The sequence below is a fragment of the Triticum aestivum genome, chromosome 1B (assembly GCF_018294505.1).
Source record: "Triticum aestivum cultivar Chinese Spring chromosome 1B, IWGSC CS RefSeq v2.1, whole genome shotgun sequence".
Classification (NCBI taxonomy): Eukaryota; Viridiplantae; Streptophyta; class Magnoliopsida; order Poales; family Poaceae; genus Triticum; species Triticum aestivum.
Window position 1 is genome coordinate 240809567 of NC_057795.1, and position 8030 is coordinate 240817596.

An 8030-nucleotide genomic window follows, 5' to 3' on the forward strand; every position below is an offset into this window, starting at 1 on the left:
GGTTTCGGGGAGAGGGAGAGATCCGAAAACGGAGGGGTGTATATATAGGCATAGAGGGAGCTAGGAGAGTCCAAATGAGGTGCGGTTTTCGCCCACACGATCGTGATCGAACGCTCTAGGACATGGAGCAGAGTTTGGTGGGTTTTGGGCCAAATTTGGGGGGTGTTGGGCTGCAACACATAAGAGGCCTTTTCGGTCCCTCGGTTAACCGTTGGGGTATCAAACGAAGTCCAAATGACCCGAAACTTGACAGGCGGTCTACCGGTAGTAAACCAAGACCGCTTGGCAAGACTCGGTCCAATCCGGAAATGTTTAAACCCCACACAAGAAAGAAAGGTAGAAATGACCACCGGAGGAGAACGAAACGCCGGAATGCAAAACGGACAACGGGGAAAATGCTCGAATGCATGAGGTGAACATGTATGCAAATGCAATGCACGTGATGACCTGATATGAGATGCATGAAAACGAAAACAACACACACGAAGACAAAGACCCAAACCCGAGAAATAAATATAACTTAGCGCCGGAGACGGCAAGAGTTGGATACAAATATGGAAAGTATAACTGGGGCGTTACACAAAACCCCCAAACCTAGCCCCTCCTACCTACAAATAGACTCCCTAGTCCATTTTTGGACATCCCTAGCCTAAACCTAGCCCTCCACCTACCTCCTGCCGCAGCATCCACCCTCCTCCTCGCATTCCGTGCCCGGCCAACCCCGCCTCGGCCACTTGGCGCTGCCTGAGCGGCCAGCGCCACCGCAGCCGCCACCCTCCTCCAACAGGAGGCCGCCACGCATCCCCTGCGTCGCCTCCTTAGCCTCCACGACCGCCGCGGCCCTCCAGAGCCCATCCGCGGCATGCCCGAGCCGATCTGGGCCCGGACGAGCCCGCGCCGCCGCTCGAGCACCCGCTCCCTCCTCCCGTTCATCTCCTCGAGCTGCTCCCGCAGCACCTACCGCGACCGAGCACCGGCGCCCTCGCCGCGCGGCCACCTGCAGCCGCGCAGGCGAGCCCTAGTGACCAGGCCAGTGCCCCATGCCCATCCCCATCTCCCTCGTTCTCCTGTCTCTCTCCCTCACCCGATCTCTCCCTCTCCCTCACACAGCTCTCTCTCTCCCTATACAAGGAGCTTCCATGGCCGCCCCAATTTCCGCGCTCGCGTCGCCCCAAGCCGCCTCAACATCGGGAATGGGTTCCCCATGCCCCGATCTACCCATTCCCGGCCTTCCCGACGACTACCGGAGTCCCACGTCGCCCCACCGTTGCCACTGATTTCCGCCGGAGCGGTTCTGTAGGAGGACTGGAGTTTTCCTCGACCTGGACCCGTTTTCGCGCTGGTAGTTTTCACCAAGTCCCTGAAATTCAAACTTCATGTGTGCATGTTTGACCCATCATAACTTTGTGTGTACTGCTTCATTTTGCGTGTTTGATATATCAAAATGTTCATTATGTGATGATATTCATGTTGTTGTACTGTGACATGCTTGTTTGAGTTCATTTTGATGCCTTAAACTTTGTTGCAAAACTGCTATGTAATATAAACTGCTGGAATCTGCTGGTTGTTAACTTTATGTATTCATCTTGTGAGTGCCACAACTTTGACCCTGCTGATGCTATGATGATGATCTTGATATGCACATGTTCGTATCTTCATGCTCTACATGTTGGTGTGCTTTGCATTCATGTTAGGGTGCATCTTGACGTATTAATACCTATTGCAAAAGTGCATGTTGCTGTTAACTGCTGTAACTTGCTGTTTTGTCATTTTTGTTGCATTTTGTGTGTGCATCCTATGGGCATGATGTCTACATGTTTTAGGGACATATTTATGCCATATTTACAGGGGTGCAATCTGTGTATTTTTATATATCCTGTAGCGAGTGTATCAAGCTTGTGAAATGGGCTACTTGCTGTTAACTTTCTGTCAATGCTGAAACTGCTATATCATGTTGCCATGTTTGGTTGATGCTATCAATTAATCCATGCATAATCTGGAGATGCTTATTTGGCATGTTTTGTTGTCTATGTTATTCTCTATAATGCCATGCCTTTTGATGCCCTATATACGTCATGTAACATATGTTTGCATTGCCACGAACATGCTTATATAATGTTCCAGATTTCTGATAAACTTCATGATGCCTTGTTGTGAGCTTGTTATTGAGTGGTACATGCCTCTTCTGGAGATGCAATTACATGTTTTGAAGTATGCTATGAGTAATTTGTTCACATGCCATGTTTGCTAATTTTGGATATAATATGCCTCTGTTTCATGCTTGCAAACATGCTATCATAATGTTGCTGTTTTACACTTGCTGAAACTGTTTCAACATTCAATCTTGTCATGTTGGTTCCCACTAATCCATGAGCCATATGTATATGATGACATGATGTTATTTGCTCTTTGTTATGTGTAATTTGATGCCATGCCCTTGGTTGCTATATAAACTTGCTGTAGCTTGTCTCTCTCTTGCTCTCAAGTTGCCATCATATTAACTCTGCTCATGTATATACTCCTGTGTTATAAAGTTGCATTTTGCATTGATCATATTGGTTTAATATTGATGCCTATGAACCTGAACCTTAATTATATTTTAAATATGTTATCTTTATATGAAGTGCATGTCAAGTTTGTGCTCATAAGATTCCTGTAGCATGTTGTTTTGATGTTTGCAAAGTGCCTACTTGCTGTTTTGGGCAGATTGTTGTTATATCTTGTTTGGAGTGTATGTGTTGCACCGTTGCTCCGTTTTGAGCATGCTCTAAATGAAACTTGCTTGATTTGCATGTAGTTTCATCTTGTCATGTTGAATCCATGTTTTGAGAGTGTTTGCTTGATGTTTGAATGCATTTTGCATTAATGCCATGTTTAACTTGCTTTTTTCATATCTTATAGGCCGTAGCTCCGAACTAAATTAACTTTATATGTAACTTGACTAGAATTTCGTGTAGATCATCATGGGGATCTTTAACTTGCTGTTTAACAACTTCAACTTAATGTTTGTAAAGATCTGGACCAATTTCGAAATTTGCATATGAGGACTTACCGGAGTAGTTATATGTTGTTTTCGGCCTCATTTAAACTTGCTTTGGTGTGTTGTTCTTGTATGCATCATCTATTGCCATGAATAGCATCATATAGCCTTTGTCATGCATCATGCTTGGTTGTGCATCATGTCATGTTTATGTGTTGTGTGTTTACCATGTTGTTTGCTTCTTCTTGATAGTTCCTGTTTCGTTGCGATCGTGAGGATTCGTTCATCTACGCTTGGTTCGTCTTCGCCCGTTCGTCTTCTTCATGGACTCGTTCTTCTTCCTAGCGGGATTTCAGGCAAGATGACTGTCACCTTGGATCTCACTACTATCATTGTGATGCTAGTTGCTTCGTTCTATCGCTATGCTGCGCTACCTATCACTTGCTTATCAAGCCTCCCAAATTGCCATGTCAGCCTCTAACCCTTTTACCCTTCCTAGCAAACCGTTGTTTGGCTATGTTACCGCTTTGCTCGGCCCCTCTTATAGCATTGTTAGTTGCAGGTGAAGTTGAAGATTGCTCCATGTCAGAATATGATTATTTTGGGATATCACAATATCTCTTATTTAGTTAATGCATCTATATACTTTGTAAAGGGTGGAAGGCTCGGCCTTATGCCTGGTGTTTTGTTCCATTCTTGTCGCCCTAGTTTCCGTCATACCGGTGTTATGTTCCTTGATTTTGCGTCCCTAACACAGTGTGGGTTTATGGGCCCCTCTTGATAGTTTGCTTTGAATAAAACTCTTCCAGCAAGGCCCAACATTGGTTTTAACATTTGCCATAATAATACTTAGACTAAATAATTAATTGGCATAGGGCGTCATGAACCCGAGGATTCTTTTCTACATACAGGGGGGCCAGTGCTGATGGTGCTGGTCCAAACTAGAGTCGTGTGCGGCTTCCCCCGGGGCAACTCGGGTCTCAGTTGCTGTACGCTGTGCTCACCTGGACGTGGCCTGAGACAAGATACGCACGGGTACTATCAAGGTGTCGGCATGCCGGGAGGCTTTGCTGAATTAGTTTTACCATTGTCGAAATGCCTTGTGCACCGGGACCCCGAGTCTGATCACATGTCCCGCGATGGAGGATTCCGCGGATCGTGAGCTTACAATGGGCTAAGTTGGGACACCCCTGCAGGGTTTAAACTTTCGAAAGTCATGCCTGCGGTTATGTGGGAGATGGGAATTTTTAATGTCCGGTTGTAGATAACTTGACACCAGATTCGAACTAAAAAACCCAACCACGTGTGTGACCGTGATGGTCTCTTTTCGAGTGGGTCGAGAAGAGATCATGGTGGGGTTATGTTTGAACGTAAGTAGTTCAGGATCACTTATTGATCATTACTAGTTTGCGATCGTTTGCGTAGCTTCTCATCTTATTCTTGTACTCATAAGTTAGCCACCATATCATGCTTAGTCGCTTGCTGCAACCTCACCACTTATCCATTCCATTCCCATTAAGCTTTGCTAGTCTTGATACCCATGGTTATGGGATTGCTAAGTCCTCGTGGCTCACAGATTACTACAACAATAGTTGCAGGTACATGTAATGCGATGTTCAAGACGTGAGAGTGATGCTTGCTTGCTTTGAGTTCTTCTTCTGCTTCGTCGTTCAGGGGTTAGGTTCCTGGTCGGCAGCCTGGACTAGCAGGGTGGATGTCATTTGAGTTTCTGTTTGTGTTTCATCTGTAGTCGGATGTAGCTCTTATGTATGAGTTTGTTGTATTGATGTGGCATTGTATGCCTTTTATATGTATCCCCAACTATTATGTAATGGTACGATGTAATGATATCCACCTTGCAAAAACGTCTCCAATATGCGCTTCTATCCTTGGTGGGACCTTCGAGTTCCTTTAGGATAGGGTTGCATATTGGGCGTGACACGCATACTACTTCGTGCTGCCTTGCGAGCTGCTACTGCTCCTCCCCTGCTGCTCGCTAGCCGCCGCTACCCGCTTGTACTGCTGCTATTGCCACTGCACGACTGCTGGTGCTTCCAGCCTGCTACTGCTCCCGCTAGCTGCTGCTATGCACTTGCCGCTGCTACCTGTCGTTGCTTGTACTGCCATAGCTACTACTGCTATTGCTTGAGGCCACATGCACCTAGGCCTCCTGTACGTGCCGTGGCCATGGTCTTGTGCCTTTGCGTATGGCCGTGTGGTGGCCGGCCTATTAGTTTATTTTGGTTAAACTAATTAGTGATTAAGTATAGCCAAATGACATGTGGACCCTGCTGCTAGGTTAAAACAAATAAAAATATATAAGCCTATGACATGCAGGACCCACTTTTACTATTCATGTGTTGACCAGTCAAATGTTGACTGGGCTAACCCAGCCACTGGACCCCACTTGCAAGTCACTGTAGCTAAGCTGCTGCTACGTGCACCTAGCAATTTCCTTTAGAAAAAACGAATTAAAACAAATTCTAAAAATGCAATAAACTTTGATAATTCATATAAAATAATCCGTAACTTGGATAAAAATACTTTATACATGAAAGTTGCTCAGAACGACGAGATGAATCTGAATATGCAGCCCGTTTGTTAGCCACACGTCCCTAGCATAGCGAACCTGCAACATTTCACCTCCGGTTCATTTGTCCGAAAACGCGAAACACCTGGGATACTTTCCCGGATGTTTCCCCCTTTCGCCGATATGACCTACTACCGCGTTAGGGCACACCTAGCAACGCTCCTTGTCATGTCATGCTTATGTTTGCATTATATTTATTTTTTCTTCCCCCTCTTCTCTCTGGTAGACTACGAGACCGACGCTGCCGCTGCCCCGTTCGACTAGGGAGTTGACAACCCCTCCTTGCCAGAGCAACTAGGCAAGCCCCCCGCCTTTATCACCAGATATCGTCTATTCTTCCCTCTACTGCTTGCATTAGAGTAGTATAGCATGGTACTGATCCGCTTACTCCTATTCTATTGCATAGCTTGTCATTGTTGCTACAGTTGTTGATACCTTAACCGCAATCCTAAATGCTTAGTATAGGATGCTAGTTTATCATCACTGGCCCTACATTCTTGTCAGTCTGCCTTGCTATACTATCGGGCCGTGATCACTCGGGAGGTGATCACGGGTATATACTATACATATATACATACTATACAGATGGTGACTAAAGTCGGGTCGGCTCGTTGAGTACCCGCAAGTGATTCAGATATGGGGGCTGAAAGGACATGTGGCTCCATCCCGGTAGAGGTGGGCCTGGGTTCCCAACGGCCCCCGACTGTTACTTTGTGGCGGAGCGACATGGCAGGTTGAGACCACCTAGGCGAGAGGTGGGCCTGGCCCTGGTCAGCGTTCGCGGTTACTTCCTAATAACATGCTTAACAAGATCTTGGTATTTGATTTGAGTCTGGCCACTGGCCTATACACACTAACCAACTACGCGGGAACAGCTATGGGCACTCGACGTCGTGGTATCAGCCAAAGCCTTCTTGAAGTCAGTGACTGAGCAGTGCGCGCCGGGTTGGACCGCGTAATGCAACTTCCTTTGTAATGGAGGTTGCTAGGTCTGCTCACCGGTCGCGTTTGCAACATGCAGGTGTGTAGTGGACGATGGGCCCAGACCTCTGCACACATAGGATTTAGACCGGTGTGCTGACCTCTCTGTTGTGCCTAGGTGGGGCTGTGACGTGTTGGTCTTTCGAGGCCGGGCATGACCCAGGAAAGTGTGTCCGGCCAGAGGGATCGAGCGTGTTGGGTTATGTGGTGCACCCCTGCAGGGAAGTTTATCTATTTGAATAGCCGTGTCCCTCGGTAAAAGGACGACCCGGAGTTGTACCTTGACCTTATGACAACTAGAACTGGATACTTAATAAAACACACCCAGACAAGTTCCAGAGACAACCCGGTGTTCGCTTTCCCACAGGGCGACGAGGGGAGGATCACCGGGTAGGATTATGCTATGCGATGCTACTTGGAGGACTTCAATCTACTCTCTTCTACATGCTGCAAGATGGAGGCTGCCGGAAGCGTAGTCTTCGATAGGACTAGCTATCCCCTTCTTATTCTGCATTCTGCAGTTCAGTCCACCGATATTGCCCCTTTACACAGATACCCATGCATATGTAGTGTAGATCCTTGCTTGCGAGTACTTTGGATGATTACTCACGGTTGCTTTGCTCCCTCTTTTCCCTCTTTCCTCTTCTTCTCCGATGTCGCAACCAGATGCTGGAGCCCAGGAGCCAGACGCCACCATCGACGACGAGTCCTACTACACTGTAGGTGCCTACTTCTACGTGCAGGCCGCTGACGACGACCGGGAGTAGCTTAGGAGGATCCCAGGCAGGAGGCCTGCGCCTCTTTCGATCTGTATCCTAGTTTGTGGTAGCCATCTTATGGCAACTTGTTTAACTTATGTCTGTACTCAGATATTGTTGCTTCCGCTGACTCGTTTATGCTCGAGCACTTGTATTCGAGCCCTCAAGGCCCCTGGCTTGTAATATGATGCTTGTATGACTTATTTTACTTTTAGAGTTGTGTTGTGATATCTTCCCGTGAGTCCCTGATCTTGATCGTACACGTTTGCATGCATGATTAGTGTACGATTGAATCGGGGGCATCACAGCCAGGCTGATCAGTGGGAAGTTTCCCTCCGTGCCCCCTGTTCGGGCAAGGAGTTGGTGGTGCGCGGTGGCCGTGCTGCGGGCTCGGGTCTCATGGCCGCGGAATCCCCCATCCCGAGCGCCACCTCGACCCCGTGTTCGGTCACCCCCTGCTCATCTCCTCTTGTTCGCTCGGCGGCATCCATAACGGCACACTCCGGGGCAGAGGCCACTGCGCGAGCCTCGGTCATGCCTCCGGCCAGCTCGAGGAGCGCTTCGAGGGGGAGACGTTCACTGATAACTTGATGGCGATGGAGGAGTGTGTGGCAGCCTGATACGTCTCCAACGTATCTATAATTTATGAAGCATTCATGCTATTTTATTATCTGTTTTGAATGATTATGGGCTTTATTATACACTTTTATATTACTTTTGG